Here is an 11,986-nt window from a genome sequence, read left to right on the forward strand (position 1 = left end):
AATCTGTGATCATCTTCATTTCCCACATAAAAAACATTAAAAGTCCATTTATTTTGGAAACTAGAAGAGATAGGACCAAAACAACGATAATCTGTGATCACCTTCATTTCCCACGAAAAAATGGATTTTTTGAGTGAAAATATAAAAGTCCATTTATTTTGGAAACTAGAAGAGATAGGACCAAAACAACGATAATCTGTGATCACCTTCATTTTCCACCAAAAAATGGATTTTTTGAGTGAAAACATAAAAGTCCATTTATTTTGGAAACTAGAAGAGATAGGACCAAAACAACGATAATCTGTGATCACCTTCATTTCCCACCAAAAAATGGATTTTTTGAGTGAAAATATAAATGTCCATTTATTTAGGAAACTAGAAGAGATAGGACCAAAACAATGATAATCTGTGATCATCTTCATTTCCCACATAAAAAAACATAAAAGTCCATTTATTTTGGAAACTAGAAGAGATAGGACCAAAACAACGATAATCTGTGATCACCTTCATTTCCCACGAAAAAATGGATTTTTTGAGTGAAAACATAAAAGTCTATTTATTTTGGAAACTAGAAGAGATAGGACCAAAACAACTGATAATCTGTGATCACCTTCATTTCCCACGAAAAAATGGATTTTTTGAGTGAAAATATATAAGTCCATTTATTTTGGAAACTAGAAGAGATAGGACCAAAACAACGATAATCTGTGATCACCTTCATTTTCCACCAAAAATGGATTTTTTGAGTGAAAACTATAAATGTCCATTTATTTAGGAAACTAGAAGAGATAGGACCAAAACAACTGATAATCTGTGATCACCTTCATTTCCCACCAAAAAATGGATTTTTTTGAGTGAAAACATAAAAGTCCATTTATTTTGGAAACTAGAAGAGATAGGACCAAAACAACGATAATCTGTGATCACCTTCATTTCCCACCAAAAAATGGATTTTTTTAGTGAAAATTAAAAGTCCATTTATTTTGGAAACTAGAAGAGATAGGACCAAAACAACAATAATCTGTGATCACCTTCATTTACCACCAAAAAATGGATTTTTTGAGTGAAAATATAAAATTCCATTTATTTAGGAAACTAGAAGAGATAGGACCTAAAACAACGATAATCTGTGATCACCTTCATTTCCCACGAAAAAATTGATTTTTTGAGTGAAAACATAAAAGTCCCATTTATTTTGGAAACTAGAAGAGATAGGACCAAAACAACGATAATCTGTGATCACCTTCATTTCCCACCAAAAAATGGATTTTTTGAGTGAAAATATAAAAGTCCATTTATTTAGGAAACTAGAAGAGATAGGACCAAAACAACGATAATCTGTGATCACCTTCATTTCCCACGAAAAAATGGATTTTTTGAGTGAAAACATAAAAGTCCATTTATTTTGGAAACTAGAAGAGATAGGACCAAAACAACGATAATCTGTGATCACCTTCATTTCCCACGAAAAAATGGATTTTTTGAGTGAAAACATAAAAGTCCATTTATTTTGGAAACTAGAAGAGATAGGACCAAAACAACGATAATCTGTGATAACCTTTAAACATAAATGTCCATTTATTTTGGAAACTAGAAGAGATAGGTCCAAAACAACGATAATTTGTGATCACCTTCATTTCCCACGAAAAAATGGATTTTTTGAGTGAAAACATAAAAGTCCATTTATTTTGGAAACTAGAAGAGATAGGACCAAAACAACGATAATCTGGAATCAGCTTCATTTCCCACCAAAAAATGGATTTTTTAAGTGAAAATATAAAAGTCCATTTATTTTGGAAACTACAAGAGATAGGACAAAACAACGATAATTTGTGATCACCTTCACTTCCCACCAAAAATGGATTTTTTGAATGAAAACATAAAAGTCCATTTATTTGGAAACTAGAAGAGATACGGCCAAAACAACGATAATCTGTGATCACTTTCATTTCCCACCAAAAATGGATTTTTTGGGTGAAAACATAAAAGTCCATTTATTTAGGAAACTAGAAGAGATAGGACCAAAACAACGATAATCTGTGATCACCTTCATTTCCCACCAAAAAATGGATTTTTTGGGTGTAAACATAAAAGTCCATTTATTTAGGAAACTAGAAGAGATAGGACCAAAACAACGATAATCTGTGATCATCTTCATTTCCCACCAAAAAATGGATTTTTTGAGTGAAAATATAAAAGTCCATTTATTTTGAAACTAGAAGAGATAGGACCAAAACAACGATAATCTGTGATCACCTTTCATTTCCCACCAAAAAATGGATTTTTTGAGTGAAAACATAAAAGTCCATTTATTTAGGAAACTAGAAGAGATAGGACCAAAACAACGATAATCTATGATCACCTTCATTTCCCACCAAAAAATGGATTTTTTTGAGTGAAAACATAAAAGTCCATTTATTTTGGAAACTAGAAGAGATAGGACCAAACCAACGATAATCTGTGATCACCTTCATTTCCCACCAAAAAATGGATTTTTTGAGTGAAAACATAAAAGTCCATTTATTTTGGAAACTAGAAGAGATAGGACCAAAACAACGATAATCTGTGATCACCTTCATTTCCCACCAAAAAATGGATTTTTTGAGTGAAAACATAAAAGTCCATTTATTTAGGAAACTAGAAGAGATAGGACCAAAACAACGATAATCTGTGATCACCTTCATTTCCCACCAAAAAATGGATTTTTTGAGTGAAAACATAAAAGTCCATTTATTTAGGAAACTAGAAGAGATAGGACCAAAACAACGATAATCTGTGATCACCTTCATTTCCCACCAAAAAATGGATTTTTTGAGTGAAAACATAAAAGTCCATTTATTTAGGAAACTAGAAGAGATAGGACCAAAACAACGATAATCTGTGATCACCTTCATTTCCCACCAAAAATGGATTTTTTGAGTGAAAACATAAAAGTCCATTTATTTTGGAAACTAGAAGAGATAGGACCAAAACAACGATAATCTGTGATCACCTTCATTTCCCACCAAAAAATGGATTTTTTGAGTGAAAACATAAAAGTCCATTTATTTAGGAAACTAGAAGAGATAGGACCAAAACAACGATAATCTGTGATCACCTTCATTTCCCACCAAAAAATTGATTTTTTGAGTGAAAACATAAAAGTCCATTTATTTAGGAAACTAGAAGAGATAGGACCAAAACAACGATAATCTGTGATCACCTTCATTTCCCACCAAAAATTGATTTTTTGGGTTAAAACATAAAAGTCCATTTATTTTGGAAACTAGAAGAGATAGGACCAAAACAACGATAATCTGTGATCACCTTCATTTCCCACCAAAAAATTGATTTTTTGAGTGAAAACATAAAAGTCCATTTATTTAGGAAACTAGAAGAGATAGGACCAAAACAACGATAATCTGTGATCACCTTCATTTCCCACCAAAAAATTGATTTTTTGAGGTTAAAACATAAAAGTCCATTTATTTTAGGAAACTAGAAGAGATAGGACCAAAACAACGATAATCTGTGATCACCTTCATTTCCCACCAAAAAATGGATTTTTTTAGTGAAAACATAAAAGGCCATTTACTTTGGAAACTAGAAGAGATAGGACCAAAACAACGATAATCTGTGATCACCTTCATTTCCCAGCAAAAAATGGATTTTTTGAGTGAAAACATAAAAGTCCATTTATTTTGGAACTAGAAGAGATAGGACCAAAACAACGATAATCTGTGATCACCCTTCATTTCCCACCAAAAAATGGATTTTTTGAGTGAAAACATAGAAGTCCATTTATTTTGGAAACTAGAAGAGATAGGACCAAAACAACGATAATCTGTGATCACCTTCATTTCCCAGCAAAAAATGGATTTTTTGAGTGAAAACATAAAAGTCCATTTAATTTTGGAAACCTAGAAGAGATAGGACCAAAACAACGATAATCTGTGATCAGCCTTCATTTCCCACCAAGAAATGGATTTTTTGAGTGAAAACATAAAAGTCCATTTATTTTGGAAACTAGAAGAGATAGGACCAAAACAACGATAATCTGTGATCACCTTTATTTCCCACCAAAAAATGTTTTTTTTTTTTTTTTTTTTTTTTGAGTGAAAACATAAAGTCTATTTATTTTGGAAACTAGAAGAGATAGGACCAAAACAACGATAATCTGTGATCAAATTCATTTCCCACCAAGAAATGGATTTTTTGAGTGAAAACAGAAAAGTCCATTTATTTTGGAAACTAGAAGAAATAGGACCAAAACAACGATAATCTGTGATCAACTTCATTTTCCACCAAAAATTAATTTTTTTTAAAAAAATATAAAAGTCCATTTATTTTGGAAACTAGAAGAGATAGGACCAAAACAACGATAATCTGTGATCACCTTCATTTCCCACCAAGAAATGGATTTTTTGAGTGAAAACATAAAACTCCATTTATTTTAGAAACTAGAAGAGATAGGACCAAAACAACGATAATCTGTGACCACTTTATTTCCCACCAAAAATGGATTTTTTAAGTGAAAATATAAAAGTCTATTTTGGAAACTAGAAGAGATAGGACCAAAACAATGATAATCTGTGATCACCTTCATTTCCCATCAAAAAATGGATTTTTTTTTTAATAAAATATAAAAGTCCATTTATTTTGGAAACTAGAAGAGATAGGACCAAACCAACGATAATTTGTGATCACTTTCATTTCCCACCAAAAATGGATTTTTTGAGTTAAAACATAAAAGTCCATTTATTTTGGAAACTAGAAGAGATTGGACCAAAACAACGATAATTTGTGATCTCCTTCATTTCCCACCAAAAAATGGATTTTTTGAGTTAAAACATAAAAGTCCATTTATTTTGGAAACTAGAAGAGATAGGACCAAAACAACGATAATCTCTGATCAAATTCATTTCCCACCAAAAATAGATTTTTTGAGTGAAAACATAAAAGTCCATTTATTTTGGAAACTACAAGAGATAGGACCAAAACAACGATAATCTGTGATCACTTTCATTTCCCACCATTTTTGAGTGAAAACTTAAAAGTCCATTTATTTTGGAAACTAGAAGAGATAGGACCAAAACAACGATAATCTCTGATCACCTTCACTTCCCACCAAAAAATGGATTTTTTGAGTGAAAACATAAAAGCCCATTTATTTTGGAAACTAGAAGAGATAGGACCAAACCAACGATAATCTATGAGCACCTTCATTTCCCACCAAAAAATGGATTTTTTGAGTGAAAACTTAAAAGTCCATTTATTTTGGAAACTAGAAGAGATAGGACCAAAACAACGATAATCTGTGATCACCTTCATTTCCCACCAAAAAATGGATTTTTTGAGTGAAAATATAAAAGTCCATTTATTTTGGAAACTAGAAGAGATAGGGCCAAACAACGATAATCTGTGATCACTTTCATTTCCCACCAAAAAATGGATTTTTTGGGTGAAAACATAAAAGTCCATTTATTTTGGAAACTAGAAGAGATAGGACCAAAACAACGATAATCTGTGATCACCTTCATTTCCCACCAAAAAATGGATTTTTTGAAACTTAAAAATCCATTTATTTTGGAAACTAGAAGAGATAGGACCAAAACAACGGTAATCTGTGATCACCTTCATTTCCCACCACAAAATGGATTTTTTGAGTGAAAACCTAAAAGTCCATTTATTTTGGAAATTAGAAGAGATAGGACCAAAACAACGATAATTTGTGATCACCTTCATTTCCCACCAAAAAATGGATTTCTTGAGTGAAAACATAAAAGTCCATTTATTTTGGAAACTAGAAGAGATAGGACCAAAACAACGATAATTTGTGATCACCTTCATTTCCCACCAAATATGGATTTCTTGAGTGAAAACATAAAAGTCCATTTATTTTGGAAACTAGAAGAGATAGGACCAAAACCACGATCATCTGTGATCACTTTTATTTCCCACCAAAAATGGATTTCTTAAGTGAAAATATAAAAGTCTATTTATTTTGGAAACTAGAAGAGATAGGACCAAAACAACGATAATCTGTGATCACCTTCATTTGCCATCAAAAAATGGATTTTTTGAGTGAAAACAGAAAAGTCCATTTACTTTGGAAACTGGAAGAGATAGGACCAAAACAACGATAATCTGTGATCACCTTTATTTCCCACCAAAAAATGGATTTTTTGAGTGAAAACTTAAAAGTCCGTTTATTTTGGAAACTAGAAGAGATAGTACCAAAACAATGATAATCTGTGATCACCTTCATTTCCCATCAAAAAATGGATTTTTTTTTTTTAATAAAATATAAAAGTCCATTTATTTTGGAAACTAGAGGAGATAGGACCAAAACAACGATAATCTGTGATCACTTTTATTTCCCACCAAAAAAGGAATTTTGAGTGAAAACATAAAAGTCCATTTATTTTGGAAACTAGAAGAGATAGGACCAAACCAACGATAATTTGTGATCACTTTCATTTCCCACCTAAAATGGATTTTTTGAGTTAAAACATAAAAGTCCATTTATTTTGGAAACTAGAAGAGATTGGACCAAAACAACGATAATTTGTGATCACCTTCATTTCCCACCAAAAAATGGATTTTTTTTAATAAAATATAAAAGTCCATTTATTTTGGAAACTAGAAGAGATAGGACCAAAACAACGATAATCTGTGATCACCTTCATTTCCCACCAAAAATGGATTTTTTGAGTGTAAACATAAAAGCCCATTTATTTTGGAAACTAGAAGAGATAGGACCAAAACAACAATAATTTGTGATCACCTTCATTTCCCACCAAAAAATGGATTTTTTGAGTGAAAACATAAAAGTCCATTTATTTTGGAAACTAGAAGAGATAGGGCCAAAACAACGATAATCTGTGATCACTTTCATTTCCCACCAAAAAATGGATTTTTTGGGTGAAAACATAAAAGTCCATTTATTTTGGAAACTAGAAGAGATAGGACCAAAACAACGATAATCTGTGATCACCTTCATTTCCCACCAAAAAAATGGATTTTTTGAGTGAAAACATAAAAGTCCATTTATTTTGGAAACTAGAAGAGATAGGACCAAAACAACGGTAATCTGTGATCACCTTCAATTCCCACCACAAAATGGATTTTTTGAGTGAAAACCTAAAAGTCCATTTATTTTGGAAACTAGAAGAGATAGGACCAAAACAACAATAATTTGTGATCACCTTCATTTCCCACCACAAAATGGATTTTTTGAGTGAAAACCTAAAAGTCCATTTATTTTGGAAACTAGAAGAGATAGGACCAAAACAACGATAATTTGTGATCACCTTCATTTCCCACCAAAAAATGGATTTCTTGAGTGAAAACATAAAAGTCCATTTATTTTGGAAACTAGAAGAAATAGGACCAAAACAACGATAATCTGTGATCAACTTCATTTTCCACCAAAAAATGGATTTTTTTTAATAAAATATAAAAGTCCATTTATTTTGGAAACTAGAAGAGATAGGACCAAAACAACGATAATCTGTGATCACCTTCATTTCCCACCAAAAATGGATTTTTTGAGTGTAAACATAAAAGCCCATTTATTTTGGAAACTAGAAGAGATAGGACCAAAACAACAATATTTTGTGATCACCTTCATTTCCCACCAAAAAATGGATTTTTTGAGTGAAAACATAAAAGTCCATTTATTTTGGAAACTAGAAGAGATAGGGCCAAAACAACGATAATCTGTGATCACTTTCATTTCCCACCAAAAAATGGATTTTTTGGGTGAAAACATAAAAGTCCATTTATTTTGGAAACTAGAAGAGATAGGACCAAAACAACGGTAATCTGTGATCACCTTCAATTCCCACCACAAAATGGATTTTTTGAGTGAAAACCTAAAAGTCCATTTATTTTGGAAACTAGAAGAGATAGGACCAAAACAACGATAATTTGTGATCACTTTCATTTCCCACCAAAAAATGGATTTCTTGAGTGAAAACATAAAAGTCCATTTATTTTGGAAACTACAAGAGATAGGACCAAAACAACGGTAATCTGTGATCACCTTCATTTCCCACCAAAAAATGGATTTTTTGAGTGAAAACATAAAACTCCATTTATTTTGGAAACTAGAAGAGATAGGACCAAAACAACGATAATCTGTGATCACTTTTATTTCCCACCAAAAATGGATTTTTTAAGTGAAAATATAAATGTCTATTTTGGAAACTAGAAGAGATAGGACCAAAACAACGATAATTTGTGATTTTTCCACCAAAATTTCCCACCAAAAAATGTTTTTTTTTTTTTTTTTTTTTGAGTGAAAACATAAAAGTCCATTTATTTTGGAAACTAGAAGAGATAGGACCAAAACAATGATAATCTGTGATCACCTTCATTTCCCATCAAAAAATGGATTTTTTTTTATAAAATATAAAAGTCCATTTATTTTGGAAACTAGAAGAGATAGGACCAAAACAACGATAATCTGTGATCACTTTTATTTCCCACCAAAAATGGAATTTTGAGTGAAAACATAAAAGTCCATTTATTTTGGAAACTAGAAGAGATAGGACCAAACCAACGATAATTTGTGATCACTTTCATTTCCCACCTAAAATGGATTTTTTGAGTTAAAATATAAAAGTCCATTTATTTTGGAAACTAGAAGAGATTGGACAAAAACAACGATAATTTGTGATCTCCTTCATTTCCAACCAAAAAATGGATTTTTTGAGTGAAAACATAAAAGTCCATTTATTTTGGAAACTAGAAGAAATATTACCAAAACAACGATAATCTGTGATCAACTTCATTTTCCACCAAAAAATGTTTTTTTTTTAAATATAAAAGTCCATTTATTTTGGAAACTAGAAGATATAGGACCAAAACAACGAAATTCTGTGATCACTTTCATTTCCCACCAAAAAATTGATTTTTTGAGTGAAAACATAAAAGTCCATTTATTTTGGAAACCAGAAGAGATAGGACCAAATCAACGATAATCTGTGATCGCTTTCATTTCCCACCAAGAAATGGATTTTTTGAGTGAAAACATAAAACTCCATTTATTTTGGAAACTAGAAGAGATAGGACCAAAACAACGATAATCTGTGATCACTTTTATTTCCCACCAAAAATGGATTTTTTAAGTGAAAATATAAAAGTCCATTTTGGAAACTAGAAGAGATAGGACCAAAACAACGATCATTTGTGATCACCTTCATTTCCCATCAAAAATGGATTTTTTTTTAATAAAATATAAAAGTCCATTTATTTTGGAAACTAGAAGAGATAGGACGAAAACAACGATAATCTGTGATCACTTTTATTTCCCACCAAAATGGATTTTGAGTGAAAACATAAAAGTCCATTTACTTTGGAAACTAGAAGAGATAGGACCAAAACAACGATAATTTGTGATTACTTTCATTTCCCACCAAAAATGGATTTTTTTGAGTTAAAACATAAAAGTCCATTTATTTTGGAAACTAGAAGAGATTGGACCAAAACAACGATAATTTGTGATCTCCTTCATTTCCCACCAAAAAATGGATTTTTTGAATGAAAACATAAAAGTCCATTTATTTTGGAAACTAGAAGAAATAGGACCAAAACAATGATAATCTCTGACCAACTTCATTTTCCACCAAAAAATTGATTTTTTTTAATAAAATATAAAAGTCCATTTATTTCGGAAACTAGAAGAGATAGGACCAAAACAACGATAATCTGTGATCAACTTCATTTCCCACCAAAAAATGGATTTTTTTTAATAAAATATAAAAGTCCATTTATTTTGGAAACTAGAAGAGATAGGACCAAACCAACGATAATTTGTGATCACCTTCATTTCCCACCAAAAATGGATTTTTTTTGTTAAAACATAAAAGTCCATTTATTTTGGAAACTAGAAGAGATAGGACCATAACAACGATAATCTGTGATCAAATTCATTTCCCACCAAAAAATGGATTTTTTGAGTGAAAACATAAAAGATCATTTATTTTGGAAACTACAAGAGATAGGAACAAAACAACGATAATCTGTGATCACTTTCATTTCCCACCAAAAATGGATTTTTAGAGTGAAAATATAAAAGTCCATTTATTTAGGAAACTAGAAGAGATAGTTGCAAAACAACGATAATCTGTGATCACCTTCATTTCCCACCAATAAAATGGATTTTTTGAGTGAAAACATAAAAGTCCATTTATTTTGGAAACTAGAAGAGATAGGACCAAAACAACGATAATCTGTGATCACCTTCATTTCCCACCAATAAAATGGATTTTTTGAGTGAAAACATAAAAGTCTATTTATTTTGGAAACTAGAAGAGATAGGACCAAAACAACGATAATCTGTGATCAAATTCATTTCCCACCAAAAAATGGATTTTTTGAGTGAAAATATAAAAGTCCATTTATTTTGGAAACTAGAAGAGATAGGACCAAAACAACGATTATCTGTGATCACTTATTTCCCACTAAAAGGGGATTTTTTAAGTGAAAATATTAAAGTCCATTTATTTAGGAAACTAGAAGAGATAGGACCAAAACAACGATAATCTGTGATCACCTTCATTTCCCACCAAAAAATGGATTTTTTGAGTAAAAACATAAAAGTCCATTTATTTTGGAAACTACAAGAGATAGGACCAAAACAACGATAATCTGCGATCACTTTCATTTCCCACCAAAAATGGATTTTTTTAGTGAAAATATAAAAGTCCATTTATTTTGGAAACTAGAAGAGATAGGACCAAAACAACGATAATCTGTGATCAAATTCATTTCCCACCAAAAAATGGATTTTTTGAGTGAAAACATAAAAGTCCATTTATTTTGGAAACTAGAAGAGATAGGACCAAAACAACGATAATCTGTGATCACTTATTTCCCACTAAAAATGGATTTTTTAAGTGAAAATATAAAAGTCCATTTATTTAGGAAACTAGAAGAGATAGGACCAAAACAACGATAATCTGTGATCACCTTCATTTCCAACAAAATATGGATTTTTTGAGTGAAAACATAAAAGTCCATTTATTTTGGAAACTAGAAGAGATAGGACCAAAACAACGATAATTTGTGATCACCTTCATTTCCCACCAAAAATGGATTTTTTGAGTTAAAACATAAAAGTCCATTTATTTTGGAAACTAGAAGAGATAGGACCAAAACAACGATAATCTGTGATATCCTTCATTTCCCACCAAAAAAATGGATTTTTTGAGTGAAAACATAAAAGTCTATTTATTTTGGTAACTAGAAGAGATAGGACCCAAACAACGATAATTTGTGATCACCTTCATTTCCCACCAAAAAATGGATTTTTTGAGGGAAAATATAAAAGTCCATTTATTTAGGAAACTAGAAGAGATAGGACCAAAACAACGATAATCTGTGATCACCTTCATTTCCCACCAAAAAAATGGATTTTTTGAGTGAAAACATAAAAGTCTATTTATTTTGGAAACTAGAAGAGATAGGACCCAAACAACGATAATTTGTGATCACCTTTATTTCCCACCAAAAAATATTTTTTTTTTTTTTTTTGAGTGAAAACATAAAAGTCCATTTATTTTGGAAACTAGAAGAGATAGGACCAAAACAACGATAATTTGTGATCACCTTCATTTCCCACCAAAAATGGATTTTTTGAGTGAAATCTCAAAAATCCATAGAAGAGAATGGATTTTTTGAGTGAAACATAAAAGTCCATTTATTTAGGAAACTAGAAGACATTCGTCATGAAAACTAGTAGAGATAGAGCTATAATAACGATAATCTCTGATCACTTTTATTTTCCATCTGAAATGGAAACAGGAAGATATGGCCAAACAGTGATAATATCTGATCACTTTCATTTTACACTAAAAATGGAATTATGAGTGACAACATAAAAATCCCAATTTTTATCCAATTTGTAAAATCGTGGTATGTAAAATTCAGGTCATTGAAAACAAAGTCTTAATATTACCTAATCACTTTTTTATAACATAATTTTTCTCGAACAATTAGA

The sequence above is a fragment of the Lucilia sericata genome, unplaced genomic scaffold (assembly GCF_015586225.1).
Source record: "Lucilia sericata isolate MDLA Ls3-8-SP2 unplaced genomic scaffold, ASM1558622v1 Contig000474F_arrow, whole genome shotgun sequence".
Classification (NCBI taxonomy): domain Eukaryota; kingdom Metazoa; phylum Arthropoda; class Insecta; order Diptera; family Calliphoridae; genus Lucilia; species Lucilia sericata.